The sequence below is a fragment of the Equus caballus genome, chromosome 7, assembly GCF_041296265.1.
Source record: "Equus caballus isolate H_3958 breed thoroughbred chromosome 7, TB-T2T, whole genome shotgun sequence".
NCBI lineage: Eukaryota > Metazoa > Chordata > Mammalia > Perissodactyla > Equidae > Equus > Equus caballus.
In genome coordinates, this window is record NC_091690.1 from 95,478,104 (window position 1) to 95,503,963 (window position 25,860).

Sequence of the window (25,860 nt, forward strand, 5' to 3'; positions counted from 1 at the left end):
GGGAAATGCAAATCAAAAGTACAATGAGATATCACCTCACATCTGTTGGAATGTTTGTTATTAAAAAGACAAGAAATAATAAGTGTTGGAAAAGATGTGGAGAAAAGGGAACCCTCATATACTAATTCGAAAAGATATTTGCACCCTATGTTCACTGCAGCAATATTCACAATAGCCAAGACTTACAAGCAACCTAAGTGCCCATCAATAGATGAAAGGATAAAGAAGATGTAGTGTGTGTATATACATGTATATACACACACATATACACACACACACACACACACACACATACACACACACAGGAATACTACTCAGCCATGCCATTTGCAACAACATGGATGGACCTTGAGGGTATTATACTAAGCAAAATAAGTCAGACAAAGACAAATACTGCATGATTTCACTCATGTGTGGAAAATAAACAAACAAACATATGGATAAGGAGAACAGATTGGGTGTTACCAGAGGGGAAGGGGGTGGGAGAAGGGTGAAAGGAGTAAAGGGTCACATATGTGTGATGACAGATAAAAACTAGACTACTGGTGATGAGCACGGTGCAGGCTATACAGAAGCCGAAATATAATGATATACAGCTGAAATTTACACAGTGTTATAAACCAATGTGACCCCAATAAAATAGTAATAAAAATAAATAAATAATTTAAATAAATACGTACATCTCTTTGAGGCATTGTGGTAAGTAGAAAATTGGCCTTTCTTTCCCCTATCTACTCTATTTTCAATGAGACTTAGCAGCTCCTCCCATCAGGAGGTAGAATCTACTGTACTGGCCTTGGGTCTTGCTTTGGCCAATAGACTGCTGCAGAAGTGACAGTGTGCCACTGCTGAGCCTGGGACTCAAAAGATCTTGTGCTCTCATTCTTTCTCTTGGGACTCTACCTCCACCATGTGGACAAGCCAAAACTTGCCTGCAGGAGGATGAGACCATGCGGACCAGATCCTTTGAGCCCAGTTGCCCCAGTTGAAGCAGAGGTGTGAGAAAATCCAGTGGCCAAGACCAGGAAACTCAGACCCATGAGAAAGTCCAGCTGAGACCAGAAGAACTACCAAGCTGGGACCAGACTACCCATAGAATCATGAGCTAAATAAAAGTTGTTTGGGGGTCTGGCCCTGTAGTATAGTGAGTGAGTCTGGCATGCTCTGCTTTTGCCCCCTGGGTTTGCAGGTTCAGTTTTGGGGCGTGGACCTACACTACTCATCACCCATGCTGTGGCATCAACCCACATATAAAGTGCAGAAAGATTGGCCCAGATGTTAGTTCAGGGCTAATCTCCCTCAGCAAAAAACAAAAACAAAAACAAAAAAACAAGTTGATTGGGGATGGTTTGTTTCTCAGCCATAGATAATGGGTACAGCCACAAATGTTAAAGGGCAGCATGTTGGCTGATACTGGTGATTATTAACAGAAACTAAGTTTTTTCCTCAGTTACTGGGAAGATTTGCAAACATTACCCTGATTTTTTCCACAACATACTCATGTTATCCATTTAACTATACAGAGCTCAAGTATATTTTAGATGTCATAACCTAAATTACATGGTATCTAAGCAACCTATCTAAAACATGCTGAAATTGTTTATCAGTTTTTCTTAAAAACTTTATTCACAAAATTGCTTTCTTTGTTATAACATTAAATCAGGGTAGAATTTCAAGATTACCTTCAACTGAACCGTATGTGTACAGTTAGCAACAATCACAACCACCCATTAAAATTGGTGAAGAACTAATTTTTTAAAGGCAAGTTTATTTCTTTTCTAACATTTTGACAAAAAGTCTCTGTCACACCTGTGTGGACAAGAAATTTCAGGAAACACGTATGTAATGTAAGAAAAGGAAAAATTCTGTAAATTCATTACTGGAGCACCTGGGCTGCATGCAAGCAAAGTTGTAGAGTAGGGAGGGATTGTTTTCCAGATAGTTTGGGTCAATATTGCCTTTCTCTGTCTGACTAGAAGAGAGAGCACTTTGAATAATACTTGAAGACAAGTATCATTGGATGATCATCAGAAGGAAAATCCCTCTCTCCGTCTGGAACCATGTCCCACATGCTGGCTGAGGCCTCTAGATGTGTACAATTTTCGGGGAATGTCTGCAGTTAATCCAGGATCAAACCTGTGAAGCAGAACCCATGGTTTCTGTAGTGGACGTTAATGAGGAGTTTACTGCAGCTACTAGTCCTTGGGATGCCAAAAATAGCTACCGAAGTTGTCAGTGATGAATCTGGGAATATGAATCTGTATTCCAAGTTACAGTGACTTCTCCTTTTAAAGGATGCTGGGTGTCAAGTCAGACAGGAAAGAGGTTGTGGACCAGGAAAATCTTGACATGAATATTTTAGCAATTCATTAAATTTAGATCACAAGGCCATTCAGTTTGGCTGTACCAACTGGCATTGGCAGATGGTGTTCATCTTTAACTCAGCCGGTAACTGGAATAATTTTCTTTTGAGACTGGAGACACATCGTGTAATGGAGCGGGTGACAGGGAGACGGGCTCTGCAGTCTCTGCAGTGGACCTTTCGTGTGGGCATTGGCAACTATGTCATTTGCCTCAGTGGCTCTTTGTCTCCAAATTGTGTACAGAGATCAGTATTCTAAACTTGCATACATTTTATCTAACAATTGTGAGATAATGATGACTTAAACTACAAGCTAAATGACTAAACTTGGTCCTATGTGACTGCTTTAGTTGACAAGATTACACTGAAATTAAATGCTGATCATTTGTATTTATTGGAATAGTCAGTTTCTAAAGAAAATGTTAATATTTACCTAACTTTAAGACCTGAAGTGATTCTTTTTATATTTAATATATCATTGTGGGAAATTTATCTTAAATATTTAATTTTCATATAAAATAAGGGCCATAGCAAATTATCTTGGTTTTTTAATCTTTTTGACCAATATTTTAAATTTATTTTCTTGCCTAGAAAAGGAAAACTCCTTTTCCAGCAACCCAAAGAATACCTCTTATCGGCAAAGTCTGTGTCTGATATAGAGGAGGATATTAGCCTCCCTGAACCATCGGGGCCTCTCCCTCCGTAGTGCCATTTAGTGACTTTCCTTGACCCTCAGAAATCTTCCCAAGTAAATGGCAAGGACTTGTTCTACATTGCTGACTGCTAATTTAGATTTTCCCGAAGATTTAGTATAAGATTTTCCAGAATCCCTACACATTACCTGTGGATTGCTTAACTCAAATGTGTGTGTGTGTGTGTGTGTGTGTGTTATGATAAAGGTAGCATTTCAAATCAGTAAAGAAATATTGATCTTTCAATAAATATTCTCACAATAACTGGCCAGTTATTTGGAAGAGGCTAAATATTTTTAGAGGCCCTCACGTCTGACACCAAAATGAATTGCTGAAAAGCTAAACAGTTAATAAACTCAAAATGAATATGTAAAAATACAATGAGCATTTTTTCCTAAGTGCAGAATAGACAAGTGGCCTTTCTAAATGACCAATAATAAAATTAATCTTATAAAACTTGATAGATTTGACTATTTAAATACTAATCAGTGTCAAAATTATAATAAAATTAAAAAGTAAGAGATAAACATAAGATGTGGTGATGAACTGACCTAGTGACATGCCAAACAATGGTTAGTTAATATTTTTAAACTACAAAGATATATAATAGATAAATACAAGAGTGAAAAAATAATTGAAAAGCAATATAATTTTAACGTAATATGTTTAGCAGTATTGGTCATTGCAGAAATACTGTTGTAAGCAATGTGTTTTGAACCAAATTAGAAAAGAGTTTAAAACAAAATGAAACCCAATATCAACACTAAACCCTGTCACTTTTATTCCTTATGGGTAGATGTGTATATTGATCCAAATTTTCTAAAAAAACAATTTGACACTAAGGATTAAAAGTCTTTGGCCCACTTTTAGGAATTTATCTGGGGACTGTAATTAGTTGTTAGCCCAAATAATTATGTGTAATGATGTTTCTCATACTGTAATTTTTGGAGCGGTGGGAGGGAATAAAACAAGTGTTCAAGAGTAAAAGATGAAATTAAAAATAGTATTACCCTCAAACAAGGCTATACTATGTTGAAAACTAACTCCCCAAACTATTTTAGGATGATCGGAAACGATCAGACTGTATGGTTACAGAATAAGAAGGTGGTTTTAAACAATATGTACAGTTTGATGCCAATTATACAAAAATAATCCAGCTCTTTTTGGTAGAGAAAATACTTAGAATTATATACAGCAATTGTTTATAGTGTTTACACTGGATGGTAAAATTCAAATGACGTAAAGCTCATTCCATATATTCTTAAATTTAAGCCATAAATGTTACCATATTATCATTCCCACTTTAAAATTTTGCAAGCTAGTAAATGACTGGTCCAGGATTTGAAATAAGATGGTTCTGTTTCCCAAAACTACTTTTCTACTTTGCGACACTGGCAAGACAAGCACAGTTCAGGACCTCGCCTTTTTAGTCTGGCGACTAAGTAGCATTTCAGTTTTTCCCCCTAATATGTATAGATCACTTATGTACCAAAAGCTGTGGTAAGCACTTTTTATGTGTTATCTCATTTAATTCTCATAATAACTCAATAAGAGTAAGTAGCGGCTGTCCCATTTTACCAGTGAACAAAATGAGGTTTAAAGAGGGAAGTGTCTTGCCTAGTCTCTGAGCGAGGCAGGAACAATGTCTCTGACTCCAGTACCCTGTGCTTTTCTGACTCTAGTTCAATAGCTAACTGTGGGAAATACACTCACATGCATTAATCATACCTTTCTAAAGCCCTAAAACATCACCCTGAAGTAGGCAGCTCTGCATTAATAGTTGTGCAGCTAACTCACAACATGCCAGGAGTGGATTGACCTGTTTCTAACGGACTCTTGTTTCCACCAAGTAAAAATATACGGGGAATTTGTTACAAACTTAATATTACCAAACCTCAGTAGAAGTAGTCACAAGGGAGAAGGCGTATATTCCTTGGGATTACATAATAATCAGTGGAATAAATATTTTCAAATGCATCTACTACAGAGTGTAGGAACCCCCTTTGTCAATTAAAAAAACCACACATACATGTAAAACAAAAACACAAGTCACCACGCTCCTGCACAGAAGCCCTTATAGCTGCCAACAGCTATGTCTAAGCAGAAGGCTGGGAAATCAAGACATGGAGACATTTTAATTATGGGAGTAGATTAAGTAAAAGATGGATTTGTTTGGCTCAATGTCTTTTAGTCCCCTCAAAGACTACATAGGAAAAAATGTACCTGTCTATTTAGGAGGTCTTATTTCATAAACAATACAAGGAAACAAACAGGATGCCATGGATATTTTCTCTCTCCTGGCACTAATGTCTTGGTATTTAGACACACAGAAGGCTTCCTGAAACATGAACCTACTGGTTTTATCCATGAGAGTTTAAGAGCCCTTTAGGTCTAAAATTTGAGCTGCAATGACTTGTCTGCAGAAATTTTCCGTACGTTTATGGGATGTGAAAGTAAATTCAATAAATTAGTGTGTGGGCGTACCAGTTAAATGGTACAGATAATTGTTCTACTTGATATTTATATATTTGATCAATGATAGGCTCACATCAAACCAGTTCTCTAAGTGCTTAGGCATGAAGACCGCCAGAGAAGTCAGATCAAAATTAATGTCATTTGAACATGTTAAAAGTCAAATCTACCTCATTAATCTCCCACTTCCAGGCCCTCCATGTCATGTGTGTAACAAAACGAACACTGGCTTGGGAGTTGAAACATAATAATCATAACATTAAATACTTACAACAGCTAACATTTGTTAAGGACCTTTCAGGGATTTTTGTTGATGACCTATATTCTTTTATGTTCATAACAACTCCAAAAAGTAGGGTATATTTTACCCCTCTTTCACAGGTGAGAAAATGGAGGCTCAGAACGGCTAAGTGACTTCCCTGTTATCCTACAGCTGTAGGTGGGAATTATGGAGAGGCCACCACACTGTCAAGCACTGTGATATGCTGTACATAATGGAGGTATGCACAAAGGGCTATAGAAGCCATGAGACACGTATATCAGGTATAAAACATTAGGGAGCACAAATATTATGCTTTTCTTGATGTTTTATGCTTAAGAAAATATAATAAGCTTGAGGTTCCTGTGCTCAAATCCCAATAAATTTTAAAATACTCATTTCTTCCCTGCTGCTTCTAGCCCTTGACCTCCCATTTTTCTTTTCCTCCATTCACATTGGCATACAGACTTCTTAATCCCACCAAATGAGTCCATCAAAATATGAATATTTTGAGCAGTTATCACTACTGAAAGGAAAAGAAAATGTCAACAAAAATGGAACACTGTTGTGTTGATTAAACAATTTCTGATGCTTGTGGAGTTTTTTAAATTGTTTCATTGCTGTTGACCTCTTTGCAAGACAGAAATCACGATTCCAGGTGAGGGTCCCAGTCATAGAAACCTATGTGACTTTACTAATCCCTTGATGCCACAGGCAATTTAAACACAAGCAGTACAGTAATGTACTATTTGTTCTTTAAAGGTTTCAAACTATAGTGTGAAGTTAAAATTTCCTATTTAGTGAGCCTACTGGAAAATCAGTTTTTAAGCATACTGATTAATTCAAGACCATATCCATTAAGTGGCTACTTTTTGCTTCAGTATCTTTTCAGTCCCAATTACAAGCTGTCCTGTGTGGGTTTTCTTGACAGAAATAAATGTAATCCTCTGTTGCATCTTGTTGTGTGAATGTTAACCACAGGGGGGCAAAAATGTTCAATTTTATTTATTTGCTTTTTTATTTTTATTTTTATTTATTTTTTCAATTTATTTATTTTTTTTTTGAGGAAGATTAGCCCTGAGCTAACATCTGCTGCCAATCCTCCTCTTTTTGCTGAGGAAGACTGGCCCTGAGCTAACATCCATGCCCATCTTCCTCTACTTTATATGTGGGACGCCTCCCACAGCATGGCTTGCCAAGTGGTGCCATGTCCGCACCCGGGATCTGAACAGGGAACCACCGCAGGCTGCCGAAGCGGAATGTGCACGCTTAACCCCTGAGGCACCGGGCAGGCCCTTGTTTATTTATTTTTAGATAACAATTACTTCTATTGCTTTCAGATTACAATCACTTCAATGTGTGCAGCCCAGAGCTAGTATGATGCAGTGTTAAGTTTAACAGATGCAGGATTTTTCAAAAACCTCAAAGGTTTCTGTTGTACCTTTCTCCAGTGAACAAGAAAATGAGACAATTTCGATGAAAATCTGAAAAAATATATAGGAAATCCTACTGAACCCCACTCAACTCTCAAAAAAACATTAGCTCGCTCACCAGTAAAATAAAGTTTTGTTTGCCAGACCACTATTATTCAGACTGAGACATACCTCCCACCTTTTATGTTAATCTGCTCAACTGATTCAAATAACATAGAATATGTAATGGATTATTTAAAATTGACAGTAAAATCATCAAAATGTCTTTGACATTATGACTAAATGCCACTTAGGTGAATCATACATAGACATTATTAACCAATGACACATGAAGGCAGCCCCCTACCCCACTCCATACCACCCCCCTTAAAATAAATTTATAAAAACTAATAAGTTCTTATAAAGAGGTGAGTTATCTTTTCCTCTTTTAAAAAAAATCATTATTCAGGCTTAGGCATTTAAAGAGTTGTCTAAAAACCCTCCAGTCAAATGCTTCGTGCAGCATTCGTGCAGCGTTCAATATGTAACACCTCAGCTAATGGGAAAAGCCGGTGGTGGAAGGGAGAAGTTTCTGCTGTCGTGCTGAAGCGGGCTTTAAAGAAGACTGTCAGCTGAGACTGTTGTCAGCGGTAGAGGACTCCAGATGCAGCTGAACCCACAACTGTGGCTGTGGTATGTTTAAAAGTACATCAATCTAGGAATTCTGTATTACATTTTTGTTTTCTTAGAAGTATGAGGAGATGCCAATTAAGAATAATTGATATTGAATTCAGAATTGGGGATGAGTGTAGCTGTTATTTCAAAATATTACAAATGTATTTTTTAAAATAAGAAATATGTGATATAAATTGTTATATTTTAGGTGTCAATGTTTATCTTGCATGCAAAACAAATGCCTCCTCTCTGAAGTTTTGTCTATTTTTAAATGCATTTGACTATTGGTTTCATTGAAATAGTTATTCACAAATTCTACTCTGAAGTTAATTCTTGATTCAAAAATACATAAAATAGAATTACTTGTAAAAGTACTTATTTTTTAAATGTCCTTAAGAAATTATTTTTATACAAGATGTTTTAGTAAATTCAGTCAAAGTAGAAAAATCTAAGAAAAAAGTCTGAATTAAAGAAGCATATCTTATAGCATTAAATGTTAAGTAGGTGACACAACTATGCAATTCCCTGTGGTTTAAGCTGGGAGACAAAGTGTTTTTCAACCTGCTATCTTTATTTTCTCATGGTTTTAAAGGTGATAAGAAAATTAGCTTTATCCCATTCTGAAGGCTTTATTTTCATTTCATTGTTTAAAAATGTTAACCACTTCCCTTGGGAGACCAGAGGTTCAATTTCTAAATCTCATTCAAGGTTAGATCATTTAAAATGATAATGACTGGCATGGAAATAAGCGTTCTTTCCTTTAAAAAAAATAAATAGAATATCCCTTATGTAGTATCTAAAACGTAAAAGTCAGTGAGGGGGAAAGGTATATTCAAGTGTATTCCCTGTAAATTACTTCCCTCTTCCAGACATCCTTCCAACAGGATATTTAAAGCTCACATATTAGAAAGCATTTATTTCATTGAGAACCCAGTTGAAAAACCACATTCCATGTTCCATCATAGACTATTCTACTTAGAAAGGCTTGGCTTTTGGTTTTCATTAGATAAACCAGAAAATCTTTGATTTTGAGTGAATGAAAATGGGTGGAGAGAGGAGAATAGAAGATGGTCCAAGAAAGGGCGCTTAGTACAATGCCTGTTACGTTACGGAAATTCAAGCAATCTTTTGTTTCTCTCTTCTTTTTTTTGTTCACTTTTAACTTTTTTAAAGTGTATTTACACATGCTTCCTAATTTTTATTCTTTCTGTGGGTATATGTCTAATTATTTGCTATTCTGAGTCACACTTTATCCAGTTATACAGGTCAGAGAACGGGCATTTTTGATCCAGTCTGGTCTCTTCTTCACTGATTAGGTTTCTGTCTTCTGTGTAGCCCCATCGATACTGTGTTGTGCAGTGAAACAGCTCTGTTTCTTAGGACACTCCACATGTGAAAAACTACTGATTGCACTCTAAATAAAACATTAAAATCACTGTAAGAAAAACTCACCGCAAAGGCAGAGTGTCTGATGAATCATCTAGATCAATTCATCATTTGAACCATCTTGAGAGAAGTAGGAAATGCATTTTTCCATAGTTATACCTGATTTTAACTGAATTAATGCTCAGCCATCGGTGAGAAAGTGGTTTTATATTTGAGGACTCTTTTTCAGGGAAGAGCATGTGCTGCATAATTATACTTAATGCTCATAAGAAATATGTATGTTTTGTTATGTTAAGAGCAAAGTTACATGTAGAACTATCTAATCTATTATTAGATTGAAATATTTTTAAAAATTCTCTTTGGACATATTTTTCTCAATAAAATGGGAGATTACAGTCAGTGATATTTAAGGTTCAAATTTCACATTCTAAGAAATTTTGGCTGCAGCAACTTTTGATCAAAATATGTATGTTTCTTTTTCTAAGTAGATACCTTACAACAGTGCTTGTCAAACTGGGGATATCAGAATCACCTGTAGGGCTTGTAAAAAACCAGATGACTGGGCTGTACTCCCAGAGCTTCTGCTAGGAATAATTCCAGTCGAGGCTGAGAATTTACATTTCTAACAAGTTCTCAGATGATATTGATGCTCTCGGTGCTGGTACCACATTTGAGAATCACTGCCTTAAATCTCCCCTTAATAGCTCCAGTGTAACTGCATCGTGAGAGCCTACCATGTACTGACTCTATGTTAAGTCTGATATGCGTGGATAAATAAAATAGGCAAAATCCCTACCCTTGCAAAACTTGTAGTCTAGTGGAGGAGTCAGAAGATAAGTACGTGAAAACAGAAATATCTTTTCACAAGCTGTCATTAAGTGGGTCATTCAGTAGTGCAAGGGGAGCTACTCAAGTGATCAGGGAAGCTACCTCTCAGAAGGTATTAAAGGCAGGAACTGAAAGATGACAAATTAACTGAGGAAGGAGTGGGAGAAAGAGGCGCTGCAGGCAGAGCAGTAACCTCTGAGGGCCTTGGGGTGGCAAAGAGCTTGGCACATTTGAGAAACTGATATGTGACCTATGTGGCACGAACACAGAGACTGAATACCAGGATGACCAAAATGAGAGGAGAGAGACATAAGCAAGCACAGTATTGCAGGGGGACAATGATGGGGAGTCTGGATTTTATCCTAAATTTAAAGGGTTTTGAACATATTTGTTTTCATAAAATCACTGTACGTGAGGATGAGGGAGCAGTGAAGCGGGATGATGTTACAGCAGTCCAGCTGAAAGATGACTGTGGTGGAGCCAGGAGCGGTTGCAGGTGAAGTGGATACATCAGATGCGTCAGTTTCTAACATCAAAATGCGGAAACCGTGGGCCGGGCCCGTGGGGGAGTGGCTAAGTTCGCGCACTCCGCTCCAGTGGCCCAGGCTTTCACAGGTTCGGATCCTGGGCGCAGACCTAGCAGCGCTCATCGGGCCACGCTGAGGTGGCGAACCACACAGAAGAACTAGAAGGACCCGCAACTAGAATAAACAACTGTGTGCTGGGGGGCTTTGGGGAGGAGAAGAAAAAAAAGAAAGAAAAAGAAGATTGGCTACAGATGTTAGCTCAGATCCAATCTTAACAAAAGATTGATTGTAAAGACTTGAGAACATGTCAAGGAAGTGAAAAAAGAAAAGTTTGAAGGCAAAATTATAATATGTGTGTGTGTGTGAGAGAGAGAGAGAGACACCAATTATAGTAGTGGGATTATAGGTGAGTTTTTATTCCTTTTATTTTTTTATGCAATAAGAAAAAAACACGCATTGCTATAACATTCTTAAATTTAAATATTTCACTGAGAAGGAAAAACTGTGACTTTAAGAAAAAAATCAGGGGCCAGCCTGGTGGCTGAGTGGTTAAGGTCGCGCACGCTCCACTTCAGCAGCCCAGGGTTTTGCTGGTTCAGATCCTGGGTGCGGATATGGCACCGCTCATCAGGCCATGCTGAGGCAGTGTCCCACATGCCACAAATAGAAGGACCCACAACTAGAATATACAACTATGTACTGGGGAGATTTGGGGAGAAAAAGCAAAGAAAAAAAAAGCAAAAAGATTGGCAAGAGTTGTTAGCTCAGGTGCCAATCTTTAAAAAAAGAAAGAAAAAAATCACAAGTTGAATTATTGAGTCATTTGTGTGTGCGTGTGTGTTTGTGTATGCATATGTATTCCACGCACTATACAAAGTATAGTGGATACAAAATGAATAATATATGGTTCCTGTCCTTGAAAAGTTTACAGTTTATTTATTGGGGGAGGATAACAATAGGATGATAAGAACAATGGTTCTCAAATGTTAGAGGACATAAGAATTATTTTTTATCTTATTTGACATTGCTCCTCTCACAACCAACACCCTCACAGGTCTTGAACAAATCCGTCCTTTTCCTTGCCTCATGCCTTTGCGTGTGGAGTTTCCTCTGCTTACGAAAGCTCACCCTCCCCTTTCTTCTTTTCATTTTTCAGGAATCAGGTCATATATCACTTTTTTTAAGACTTTGTCTTCTTAGAGCAGTTTTAAGTTTACAACAAAATTGAGAGGAAAGTACAGATTTCCCATATGCCCCCTGCCTGCACACATGCATAGCGTCCCTCATTAACATCACTCATCAGAATGGTGTTTTTTTAACTGAAGATGAACTTACATTGACACATCATAAATACACAAAGTCCATAGTTTACCTTAGGGTTCACTCTCGGTGTTGTACATTCTATGGGTTTCAACAAATGTACACTGACATATATCCATCATTATAATATCATACAGAGCGTTTTCACTGCCCTAAAAATCCTCTGAGCTTTGCATATCTCCCTCCCACCCCCCCATCAGCAACCACCGATCTTTTTATTAGTATTTTTATCATCTCCATGGTTTTGCCTTTTCCAGAATGTTGTAACGTGGAAATTAAACAGTATTTAGCCTTTTCAAATTAGCTTATTTCACCTAGTAATATGCGTTTAAAGTCCATCTATGTTTTTTCATGGCTTGACAGCTTATTTCTTTTTTTTAGCCCTGAATAATATTTGTCTGGATGTACCACAGTTTGTTTATCCATTCACTGGCTGTAAGACATCTTGGTTGCTTCCTAAGCTGCTATATACATCCATGTGCAGGTTTTTGTGTGGACAGAGGTTTTCAACTCCTTTAGGTAAATACCAAGGAGTACAATTGCTGGGTCATATGGTAAGAGTATGTTTAGTTTTTTAAGAAACCCCTAAACTGTCTTTCAAAGTGGCTGTACCATTTTGCATTCCCACCAGCAAATAAATTCCTGTTCCTGTTGCTCCACATCCTTGTCAGCATTTGATATTGTCAGTGTTATGGATTTTGACCATTCTAGTAGATGCATCATGGTATTTCATTGTTGTTTTAATTTGCATTCCCCTGATGACAGATGTATCTTTTCATATGCTTATTTTCCATCTGTATATTTTTTTTGGTGATATGTCTGTTAAGGCCTTTGACCCATTTTTAATCAATTGTTTGTTTTCTTATTGTTGAGATTTTAAGAGTTCTTTGTATTTTTTGGATAGCAGTCCTTTATCAGATGTGTCATTTGTAAATATTTTCTCCCAGTCTTTGGCTATTCTTCTTATTCTTTTGATATTCTTTATCCCAGAGCAGAATTTTAATGATGTCCAGCTTATGAATATTTCTTTTATGGATCATGTCTTTGGTGTTGCATCTAAAAAAGGTATCACCATATGCAAGGTCATCTGGGTGTTCTCCTACGTTATTTTCTGGGTGATTTACAGTTTTGCATTTTACATTTAGGTCTGTGATCTATTTTGAATTAATTTTTGTGAAGAGTATAAAGTATGTGTCTAGATTCTTTTTTTTTCTTTTGCATTTGGATATCTGGCTGTTCCAACACCACTTGTTGAAGAGAGAGTATCACTTCTGAATGAAGACTTTTTCCTTCCCTGGACAGTCACTTTGTCCTTGCTCTCGTGGCACTTGTACCCTTCCCTAGCACAAATCTTACCAAATTGTAATTACTTGTCCTATCTGCCTACCTGGCAAATTACTCTCTTTTAAATGATGGGGACCATGGCTTATTTTTCTTTGTAATTACATCAGCACCTTGCACAAAGCCTGAATCATCAGACGAACTCACGATAAACTCGTTAAATGAATGAACATGAAAAAGAATGCTAGGAAATCATTACAACTTTAAGTGGAATAGAGTTATCAGTGTGGCCTTCAAGAGCGAACGTAAAGTTTGTGGAGAATGAGGAAATCAAGTTTGTCTTTAAAAATGGAGAAAATTTTTGGGTAATTTTATTTGTAGGAATTTGTATTAATAAAGCAATTAGAGATGGGGCCAGCCCTGTGGCATAGTGGTTAAGTTTGGGGCTCTCTGCTTTGGTGGCCTGGGTTTGTGGGTTTGGATCCCAGGAGCTGACCTACACCACTCCTCATCAGCCATGCTTTGGTGGCAACCTACATAAAAAATAGAGGAAGATTGGCACAGATGTTAGCTCAGGGCTAATCTTCCTCAAGCAGAAAAAGAGGAAGACTGGCAGGAGATGTTAGCTCAGGGTGAATTTTTTCCTCAGCAAAAAAAAAGAGAGATGTTAACAGAGATAGATGAGCAAGGATATTCATTGCATCATTATGAATCATAGCAAAGAGTAATTTAGCAAAACAAGCCTCAATATCCTTCAGTAGAAGGTAAATAAATAATGATATAAACATAAAACTGAATAGCGTTCAGCTATTTAACAGTGCAATAAGACATAGCCAACCTGCACCACTAATCCTCAAGTGGGCTGATGGCACAGCAACAAATAAAACCTAGGAATCTAAAACTGTGATATTCCCCACACTGGTTTTGGGTTACCCTGACCCAGCAGATCTACCCTACACGGGCTGCTGAGACCACGAAGCCTCAGACACTCCTCCCTGAAAATCTAGAAAAAGGCTAGGGAACACCTGTATCGTGTATATTTGATCTCATGTGTATTCTTTGTGCTAAAACAAGGTGAAAATAACCTATCACTCTCACCTAGAGCAGCCTTTGTTTTCTGCCAAACTCAAATGAAATTAGATAAAGTTTAATGAATTGATATAGAGATGTATAATGGACTTTTCCTGTTGTTTTACCCAAATATCACTTCCTTTGTTGTTCAGGTGGGACTGACCCTCTTTCTTTACCCTAAGCTAGCCAATAGAATTCTCCATCCTCTTTGCTATAATGACAGATGCATTGGTGGACAAGGTCCCCAAGCTGAATTGCACTCTAGGATGTTCTCCCAGAGCTATAGGGAAAGATACGGCCTCCTCAACTATAGGAAGAAAGATATTTTTACACGGAAGCAATGAGACAAACAGAAAAAAAACCAAAAAGACAAACAAACAAGAGATGGAAGTAGAGAAGAGATGTAATCGCAGAGAGAGAGTGAATCCTGACAACCACATTTGACTCTCCAGAACCAGCTGCTCTTGAAGCTAACCAGCTCTACTCTTGGACTTTTTAGAGGCAGAGAGTTGAATAATTTGTACTGTGTGCATAGAAAAAGTCTTTTGTGGTGGGGAGAAGTTATGGTTGTCTGGTTTTCACTGGATTTCTGTCATTTGGAACTGAAAGAGTCCTGATTAATACAGATATCCATGGTATACTGTTGAGTAAGAACAGGTTTTGTAACAGTGTGTATAAAATTCCATATGTGTCTGCATTATGTATTACATATTATATGTGATATATATGTATATACACATACACACATACAGTTACATCTGTTTTGGGGGGTGGAGAGAGGAGAGAATGAGAGAAAGAGAGCTCTGAATTTGTGATAGCAGTTCTCTCTGAGCTGTTATCTCTAGCAGAACTTTCACTTTATTTTGTATCGGTCATGCTTTACTAGGAAAACAAAAGCATAGTTGGAAAAAATAAAAAGGGACTTGAAAAGTGCTATCAATAGGAGCAGCGGAAGGGTTGGGGCAATTGGAGGAGCAGCATAAGCACAGTACAGAGTCTGGACCAGATCACGTATGTGCAGTGGCCAAGGCAACAGACAGCTGGCTACACACAGAGTGTGGGAGAAACAGGCTGTGGGAGACTACAGGTATGGGGCCATGTGCATTGGCATCACGAGCCTTATTCAGGAGCCTCTATTGCTTCATACCTGTAAACTCAAACCTTTGCGACGTCCTGTAGACTTACCAAGCAGTTTCACTCACACAGCTAGATTAAGAGTTCGCCAGCTGAGCCCCTGCTGGAAGGACTAAAACGTCATTAAAATAAATTGGAGCTATGTTCCCACTTAGCTTGGCTTCCATGTGTAAACCCTTACAGAAATGACAGAATGGACCTTTAAGTTTATGTAATAAACCCCTCAGTTTGATTCTGAAGGGCAAAAATGACATTAGAGGATGGTTTGTTTATGAAGCACCAAGTGTCAGGATGTTGGTCTTTTATTTACTCAATAGAAATAGTAAATAAAAATAAAATTAAAAATATTAACACAAAGTTTAAAGTTAATTGACAAATATGTGCCAAGTACATAAGCCTTTACGTAATAAATGTATGTGAAATAGATATGATTCTTGTCATCCTTTTATAGATATAAACCTTTCAATATAAGATAATAGTTAAAAACCTCGCCCCTGGACTAAGGACACATGAATTTGGATCCTGGTGCTGCCTCTTACATGCTGTGTTGGGAAAACTTTTTAAGTTCTCCGTGCCTCAGATCATCTATAAGATATGGTGGGGGAGTGGTGGCAGCCAATAATACTTAACTCATAGGATATTTGTGAGGAATCAAAGGATGAATATTTATTACAAAACTTAGAATAGTGCTGACACATAGTAATTTCTCCGTAAAGAAAAAGTATTCTTATTGTTGCAGATGGGAAAATTGAAGATTTGAGAGAGTAAATAACTGTTCTAAAGACATGCAATCATAGTGAGTGGCAAAGCTAACCTTCTCCCTAGGTGGTCTGATTCTGGGCTGAGAAAAGGAGCAAGAATGGGATTATGGAAAGAAAAAAATCCAGAAGGAGGAGGCAGGTGCTTAGAAGTTTTAGGAGTATAGGAGAAAAAAAGAGAAACTAAGGAAAAATGATCTAGAAGAAGAGATTTGTCTAATGCACTGTGTGATGTCAAACCTCTCATTTTCCTCTCCACTATAGGTGGCAAGTTATGCTATATTTACTAATGCTTTCCACAAATGGGATTTTGTTGGAGGCGATGGACGGAGAGAAGTAAAAAGAGGAAGAAGGGAAGTTCATAAATGCTATATGTTATTTGTTTATAACCTAAAACTAGACCTAGATGTTGAAACTGGAAAGCGAGTTTTTCCCTGCACCACTAAACAAATGGTGAAGAGTCTTTGAAAGGGCTTGATAATGTCTGGGTCGGATCTTGTTGATAAGATTTATCTTCAAATATTAGATGGAGATGGAAGGTAGACAACGAAATAAGGCACCTGATAAAAACAGGTTACGTGAAGCTGAGAAAGCAAAGAGGGGGAAGAAATCTTGTTAACGAAACAGGAGTCCTTTGTTGCTCTGAGAAACTTTTAAAAGGCGAGCAAAACCTAAGCAATATATAAAAAAGATCAGCCCCCCCACCCATTACCAATTTAAAATGTGTTCAGATCTCTTTGACTGCTAAGTGCTTCTTAAATCATGGGAGCTTCATGGAGATTATGATTTTGTAGATTACTTACAAATCTGGTCATTTACATTTCATTTTCCCATTTAGAAGCAAGTTGAATACAGATATTTTATATGTGTTTCTAGGAAAACTTGCTGCTTAGAAATTACCTGACTTCAGATGTTTTCATATCTGTATCGGGCATACTGAGTAGTTTTGTTGAGCTTCACTTTATTGTGCTTCACAGATATTGCATTTTTTGCAAATTGGAGGTTTGTGGCAGCCCTGCGTCGAGCAAGTCTATTGGCGCCATTTTTCCAACAGCATTTGTTCACTCAGTGCCTGTGTCACATTTTGGTAGTTCTTGCAATATTTCAAACTTTTTCATTATTATTATATTTGTTATGGTGATCTGTGATCAGTGATCTTTGATGTTGCTGTTATGATTGCTTCGGGGCACCGAGAACTGCACCCACGCAAGAACTTAATGGGTAAATCTCATGTGTGTTCTCAGTGCTCCACCGCTGGCCGTTCCCCCATCTCTATTCCTCTCCTTAGGCCTCCCTATTCCCTGAGACACAATAACATTAAAATTTGGCCAGTTAATAGCCCTTCAGTGGCCTCTAAGTGTTGAAGTGAAAGGAGGAATCATATGTCTCTCACTTTAAATCGAAAGCTAGAAATGATTGAGCTTAGTGAGGAAGGCATGTCAAAAGCCAGGACAGGCTGAAAGCTAGGCCTCTTGTGCCAAACAGTTAGCCGAGTTGTGAATGCAAAAGAAAAGTTCTTAAAGGAAATTAAAAATGCTACTCCGGTGAACACACAAATGATAAGAAAGTGAAACAGCCTTATTGCTGATACAGAGAAAGTTTCAGTGGTCTGGAGAGAAGATCAAACCAGCCACCACATTCCCTTAAGCCAAAGCCTGATCCAGAGCGAGGCCCTAACTCTCTTCAATTCTGTGAAGGCTGAGAGAGGTGAGGAAGCTGCAGGAGAGTTGGAAGCTAGCGGAGGTTGGTTCATGAGGTTTAGGAAAGAAGCCGCCTCCATAACATAGACGTGCAGGGGGAGCAGCAGGTGCTGATGCAGAAGCTGCGGCAAGTTCTCCAGAAGGCAATTCATGAAGGTGGCTGCACTAAACAGATTTTCAATGTAGATGAAATAGCTTTATATTGGAAGAGGATGCCATCCAGGACTTTAGTAGCTAGAGAGGAGAAGTCAGAGGCTGGCTTGAAAGTGTCAAAGGACAGGCCGACTCTCTTGTTAGGGGCTAATGCAGCTGGTGACTTTAAGGTGAAGCCAGTGCTCATTTACCACTCTGAAAATCCTAGAACCCTTAAGAATTATGCTAAACCTACTCTGCCTGTGCTCTATAAATGGAGCAAAGCCTGGATGACAGCGCATCTGTTTACAACATGGTTTACCGAATATTTTAAGCCCACTGTTGAGACCTACTGCTCAGAAAAAAAATTCCTTTCAAAATATTACTGCTCACTGACAATGCACCTGGTCACCCAAGAGCTCTGATGGAGATGTACAGTGAGATTGATGTTGTTTTCATGCCTGCTAACACAGCATCCATTCTGCAGCCCATGGATCAAGGAGTAATTTTGAGTTTCAAGTCTTATTAGTCAAGAAATAAACATTTTGTAAGGCTGCAGCTGCATAGCTGGTGATTCCTCTGATGGATCTGGGCAAAGTCAATTGAAAATTTTCTGGAAAGGATTCTCCTTTCCAGATGCCTTTAAGAACATTCATGATTCATAGGAAGAGATCAAAATGTCAACATTAAAAGCAGTTTGGAAGAAGTCAATTCCAGCCCTCATGGATGACTTTGAGGGGTTCAAGCCTTCAGTGGAGGAAGAAACTGCAGATGTGGTGGAAAGAGCAAGAGAACTAGAATTAGAAGTGGATGCTGATAATGTGACTGAATTGCTACAATATCTTGAAAAAACTTTAACAGATGAGGAGTTTCTTCTTATGGATGAACAAAGAAAGTGTTTTCTTGAGATGGAATGTACACCTGGTGAAGATGCTGTGAAGACTGTTGAAATGACAACAAAGGATTTAGAATATTACATAAACTGAGTTGATAAAGCAGAGGCAGGGTTTGAGAGAACTGACTCCAATTTTGAAAGAAGTTCTACTGTGGGTAAAATGCTATCAAACAGCATCACATGCTACAGAGAAATCATTTATGAAAGGAGAAGTCAGTCAATGCAGAAGACTTCATGTTATCTTATTTTAAGAAATTGTCACAGCCACCCCAACCTTCAAGAAACATCACCCTGATCAGTCAGCAGCCATCAGCATCAAGGCAGGACCCTCCACCTGCAAAAAAGATGATGACTCGCTAAAGGCTCAGATGACAGTTAGCATTTTGGGGCAGTGAAGTATTTTTTAATTAAAGTGTGTATGTTTTTTTTGACATAATACTGTTGCACACTTAATAGACTAAAGTAGGCTCTAAACATAACTTTTATATGCACTTGGAAACCAAAAAATTTGCATTACTCGCATTATTGTGGTATTTGCTTCATTGTGGTGGTCTGGAACTGAACCTGAAATATCTCTGAGGGATGGCTGTTTAGGACAAGTTCATATATGCATATAATTGAGTTTCTTTTGTGTTTATTCCATTGTATCTAAAAATATATTGAACATTGTCTTTTTAAAAGACATATGCATACATCAATAAAGCAAATATTCTTTAGGGAATTTATTTTAAAAATCACAAGGGAGCTTCAGTGGTTAAAAGAGAATGCTTTTAGGATTCCTAAATAGAGGCCACTGGACTGACATTATCTATAACTGTGTTTATGTTTTCCTTTGTGGTGTCACTGTATTAGAAAGCAATATTTTCAAAAACTGTAACTGCTTGCCAGAGTGCTCAAAATGTTTATGTGTTTATAGATGTAAATTTTTATCTTAGTCCTTCTTAGGTAAGCCATTCTTCCTTTGGTAACAAGAAGATATGCAGGATTAATCCTTCAAGAGATTTCTCATCCTGACACGAGATCTTAGAGTTTAGCAGATGCTACCAGCATTTTTGATGCTGAAGTACAGTGTTTTCCACTAATGAATGAAAAATGGCCATCTTTAAAAAGAAAAGGGATCCTGGGACAGGGACAAAAATTAGAGGAAGCACTACTTTTGTGGAACCTGGCCTTTGGAACCTGTCATTTTTGTTTGATTGGGTCAAAACAGGCAGAAAGGAGGGGAGGCTTTTAGTGGAAAAAATAACATTATCTAAACATTTGTTGAATACTGTTATTAAGAATCATCTCTAATGCTGTGTACTCCTAGTTCACCATTTCTTAATGCAGTTGCCACTGCCCTACAGACCCCAGCCTGATTTGCAAGGCATCTTAGATGACTCACAATTGTTTGGCTTCCAAAGTCCCCAAGAAATCAGTCACAACTATCTTTTAGCCCAAACAACATTGCATTCTTTATTCCTACACCATGGTGGTTCCTAATATCAGGAAGCTAAAAAAGCAACTGCAAAACTTAGGCTCCCTGGGGCCAGCCTGGTGGCATAGTGGTTAGGTTCACATGCTCTGCTTCAGCAGCCTGGGTTCACAGGTTCAGATCCCGGGCGTGGACATAGCATCACTTGTCAAGCCATGCTGTAGCGGCATCCCACGTAAAGTAGAGGCAGATTGGCAACAGATGTTAGCTCAGAGCCAATCTTCCTCACACACAAAAACACAAGCTATAACTCCCCAAAACTCTCTTTGGAAAGCAGGCTGTTTATCCTATTTAAACTCTTCTGCTACGAGTGCTTCCCTCCCCCCAGCCAAGAGAAGTCCTCCCTTGGAGTAGACTGAGTTCCCAGAGACTGTTCTAAAATTCATGTTTTACTCTGCCTTCCCCAATATATAAAATTCATTCCTATACATCTCCTCCTTATCATGAGGGAGTTATGGAAACTACACAACTGGGGATTTTTATGAGGCTGGGTGGTTATGATTTGAAAGGCCAGAGAGAGTTTTTGAGAGGAATTATTGAATGTGTTTTCTGACTCTCCTATCTGATCTGTCTAGCTCATGTACACTCACCGTATAGCAGACACTAGACTAAGCATCACGTGAACAGTGGCAGACAACAAAGATGTGTCCTCTCTTTGTGCATTGACATCTACAAGCAGTCATGGTAAAAGGGCTCAAAACAAAGCTTTGCTGATTTCCATTGTGTAAATACTTCCACCTTGGCCTATTTAACCTATAATGTGAGGTCAGCTAGTTCACAAAATTCCTGAAAATTTAAAAATTGGCTTTTGTGAGCAGCTACAGGCTGGCTCTGAAAAGGGAAAGATCTCAGTGTGCAGAAGGGTGTTCAGCAGATGGGGGCGGGTACCAGAGGGCTTCCTTGCTGGGGGTGCCCGAGAAGTCCCAGAAATGAGGAAACAGCAATATTTCTTCTTGTCCCTCAGCGTTTTATTTTTTCTTTTGGTAATGGAAAGGTAACCCAAAGAAATTCTGCTTTTTGACACAATTCATCCATATTCTCTGCACACCCAGATGGAAAGCAGGTGACTTGTAACCTAACCCTGCCCACATAGTTGCCACCTCCAGTTCCCACTTCCGCCTTCTACTAAACGGAACGAGAATTCGAGCAGTTCTGCTCTAAAATTTATAACTTTTTTGACGTTTTCTTCAAAACAAAAATGTAAAGATTCAAAGGTGGAATGTTTAACTACCTATACATTATTTATTAAATGTTAACTTATGCTAAGGATATTTAATTTGTTTGTAAGTTCTGTTTAATATCTTCTCTAAATATTGTTTGTAACTTCGGAAGAATACCATCTTTAAATCAGTCATTAAATGGGCAAAGGGCTCCTCCTTTTTCTAGAGTTTCTCATTCCAATATGGATAAGCAGGAATATGTTGATTATGGGTCATGAACCATGGGCCATGGCATAGGAATAGCTTAGTTATCTAGAATTAAAATGGTATTTGATAAAGTGGGTTTCTCCCTGAGACGTTAGAATGAAACTGAACATTAATGTCTGACATTAGAGTCAGGGAGCTGAGATGCACGTTGTTTTTGGCTCTGTCTCAACTCTTCTGTGTCACTGCTAGAGTGAGTTTTCATATATACTCTTGCCTAAATGGTTATGACACCATCTGATCTGCTTTTATCTTGTAGTTTATTTTTTTTCACTTTTTTTGCATGTACCTGACCTGATATGAGTCATTCCACTTGTATGTTATGTGGTTAGTAGAACCTCTCTGTTCGGTAAAGCTACCTTTGGTAAGCTCCGGCTGGTATGATCACTTCTTAAATTGAATTTCCGCGGCAACAGTTGTCACTTTAAATGTATAACTTAAAGTGCTTATTATTTGCCAGATGGTCATTTGTCATTTAACGCCTGCCACTTTAATTAAAATACTCCTCTATGTACATGTGTTCCTCATCCTCTCCCCCATTCAAAGTATCATCGTTTAATAATTACAGCGATAAGTTCACTGTATTAACTGCCCGCTATCACTTTCAGATGAATCCTCTCATTTAGCCCCATGGCTGTACGGTAAGGCTGTGTCTGTCTAGCTTACTGTTTTTCACCCATACCTAAAACTAACCAGGACAGAAGAACGCTAGATCAATTCTTGTTAGTGAGCACCTAATTCTCTATCATATGGAATCCATGCCTCATACATATGAAAGAGCAAACTAGTGAACACAGTGATTAGTAAAATCCAAGTCCATGTAGCTAGTTAAGAGGCAGAACCAGAATTCAAATCCAGATCTGTCTACCTCCAAAAAATAAGCATTTAATTTTAGGCTGCTCTGGCTCCCATATGATGGAAAGAACTACGATAAAGAGGAAGGCACAATTTGCAGCAAATAAAAGGTGCTTAATAAACTTTTTTTGTTCAAAGAGACTATGCAGTACTCATTTAGTACTCATGTTATTCTTCTGATTGCTGTTCACCTCTCTATCCCCAATCACTTGCATAGCATCTGGGACTGAGTAGGCACTAAAGGAGATTTGTTGATTGATAGGTGCCTCTTTGTTTCTCTAGCATGTGGCTCAAAGTAATGGCTAAGTACATCAGGTGTGTATATATGTGTGCTTTTTAGGTTAATGAAAGTTGCACCTCTGAGTTTTACTTATCCAACTTTCATGAGATATGAATTTTTTCCATCCTTGTTTATTGACATATTTTTGTATTGTCCATACAGGAACATGCTGGCTAAGGACTGCCATGGGCAGTTCCAGGGGCAATATTGGCTAAAAGATGAGCAGTGATTTAATGGCCTTTCAGATCTTTCACAGAATTACAACCTTGTGTTTAGCTTCCAAACACAGGTGAATTATAAAAAATTGCATCAGTAAATTAGCAGCAGAGAGCCAGTTTTTCTGCCTTCCAAGCTAATGTCCTGACCATGCCTGCCTTATGTTTTGTTTCTCCTTTATTAAAGTGGCAAATTATCTATTACTTTTTGCCAACTTTAAAATACTACAGCCGTTAAATAGACATACAGCTTTTACATGCTGAAAATGACACAAGCTACTCCCGCTCCGGACCTGACAACAGTAACAGCAGTCTTCACACTTTATGCGTCTTCTGTCCTGGCCTCCTTTCCTCCTCCTCCTTGCTCAGAGACCTCGGGGACTGTCACTCACTGGCTGAACGTCAGATGCCCAAGGTACTGCCACCTGGCCTCCTTGGAGCATTTCCTTCTTCCCTTTCCAGCATCAAAACTCCAACCACCTTGTCTGAAGTCTTGTTGTTTGCCAAGGAAAAGAATAAACCCAGTTTAGGTTTAATTTAAGCTAAGGTTTAGTGACTTGTTATAGTTCCATGTTTGCCAAAGCATAGTTTTCAAAATAAATTTTAAGCTGCATAGTAACGACTTAAAAATTTTTAATAGATATGACCTTGTTTTAATGTCTGCTAGAAAAAACATAACCAGCACACTAAACTTGCTTTTAGGTTAACGTTATTTTGGCAAATGCTATCTTTTTAAGAAAGAGTGCAATCTTAAAAAATATTAAATAAGTAGTCTGTGGCTTTGGCAAAATATATATATGATTAAACTTTGAGAAACAATGCCATATTGTAACTTGTCTAATCACTTCTCAGATGACAATTGTCGTTTGTCTAGCACCTAAGGAGTCTGACACTCAAGCCAGTTATTTTACAGTCACCATTTTTCAGGGAAGTAAATAGGCCTTATTATTACCATTTTATAGATAAAGATTCTGAAACCTTGATTATTGGTGCAGTAATATGAGGTCAGAAGTAGAAGTGGGTCTTCATGTCTGGGATCCTGACTACAAGTCATGTTGTCTTCACAAAATGAAAGAAATATGAATGCCTTCACTTACCTTGGTTTCAAACACGAGGCGTTGTGTGTTGGTTTTTCATAGTCTTGAAAAAGGGAAGATTGTTACCAAACCCAGGTTGGTTTTTGCCCGTCACCCGGAAAGCCAAAAACCAAGAGGACAAGATTGTATCAGAGAGAGGGTTTTAATCACAAGGCAGCCAAGTGAGCAAGTGAGAGAATGAATCTCAAATCTGCTTCCCCGAAAACAGGGACTCAGGGATATGTATGGGATGGGGGCAAGGTGGTCTGAAATGTGGAGAGAGGTGCTTGGAGGTGAGGAGAGGTGAGGCAGTTGGTGATCTGCACAAGCGTAGTCAGACTTCGTGGCTCTTCATATGACACATGCTCACAAAATGGTGACGTTAATATGATCTAAGGGTGGAGCTTTTAGCCTCTTGACATCAAAAGGTCATTTATTGGACATCTGTGTGGGCCCAGTTGATGGATTGGTGGTCTTAACCAGCCTGAAGTGGACAAGGGGTTCTAATTCCTGAAAAACAGCTCACACACCCATTATGATGGAGACCCAGGCTCCCGGGAGATGTTGTCTATAGGAGCCTGGTGGGGGTCAGATAGCATATTGCCTAAACGGCACAGTTAACTTTGGGCAGGGGGACAACTAAAAGCTGTAATCAGTAATTGCAAAAAGGAAAAGAACTTTAGTTACTAGCTAGTTAATCATCAATGGCTAACGGTTTGCCCGTGTCAAGGTTAAGAGGGGAAAGGAAATGTTGGGTACCTTCACTAATGCCAATTTTTCTTATAAATTCATACTGGCCACGCTGTTGGTTTAGCTGTGGGGCTTCCAAAGTGCTTGGAGGATTTGCTGTTAAGACGTTCAACCCTTTCTAACCAGTCTTGCCAGGGACCTTCGTTTCTAGAGGCATGTGCTCCTGGACTGGGAGGGTTCTGAGATTGCCTGATCCAGATGTTCTTAGCCGGGTGTCCAGGGGGCTCTCAGGGGCCCCCACATCAGCTCCAGGGGATCCATGAACTCTTTGAAATTGTATGCATAATTATATAAATTGTAAGCATGTGTTTTTTTCTCAGGATATTGCCTATTACCAAAGAAGGATTAAAAACTACTGGTTTTGTCTTGACTTATTCTTCTACAGTTTAGGAAACTAAACTACTAACACTGGAAAAACCTATACAAGTACCAATAGCGAGGGCCATAGTCTTGAACGACATCCATGGGGACCTCAGAGAGTTCATCTTTCTCTCTATCTCTTTATAAATATCTAACTTTTAACAACAAGAGTAACTCTGGTACTGGAAAGAACTAAGCTTGTGGTAAAATAGGCATTAAAATTCTGTGACATATTTTCAATGCCAGCTTTCCAAAATTTCCAACATGACCTGATTCATTTTTACTCTGAGTAGGTTATTTGTAGCCAGTGTGATAAGGTCATCTGCTTTATGATATTAGCAAAAATAGCTGGTTGAGAATCCTTCTCCCTCTTGCTGGGTCTTAAGAGATTCTTGTCTTACTGATAGAGCTTTTAGGGAGAAGGAAAAAAGAACATAGGACTGCTAGGTCATGAAAAAGAATTTTCTGCAAATGTGAGGAACACAGCATAGGGCTCATCTTTTCCGCAGGAACCGATACATT

At 38.4% G+C, this 25,860-nt stretch overlaps 1 protein-coding gene and 1 long non-coding RNA gene across 10 annotated transcripts in view; one reads left to right on the top strand and one right to left on the bottom strand.

Moving 5' to 3' along the window:
- The window catches only part of LOC111774385 (uncharacterized), a 135,140-nt gene extending 110,558 nt beyond the window's left edge, over positions 1–24,582 (bottom strand). The window contains exon 1 of the long non-coding RNA XR_002809396.2: positions 24,250–24,582. This is a non-coding gene — a long non-coding RNA (uncharacterized lncRNA). The remainder of the gene's footprint in view (positions 1–24,249) is intronic.
- ANO3 (anoctamin 3) overlaps positions 1–25,860 on the top strand; it is a 451,605-nt gene that overhangs the window by 278,308 nt on the left and 147,437 nt on the right. Inside the window, exon 1 of one of the 9 annotated variants that reach the window (XM_070273463.1) lies at positions 7,704–7,890. The exons of the other annotated variants lie outside the window; for them this stretch is intronic. The gene's annotated coding sequence lies outside the window, so the exon portion shown is untranslated. Of the gene's footprint in view, positions 1–7,703; positions 7,891–25,860 lie in introns of those variants that run through there. 9 annotated transcript variants of the gene reach the window in all.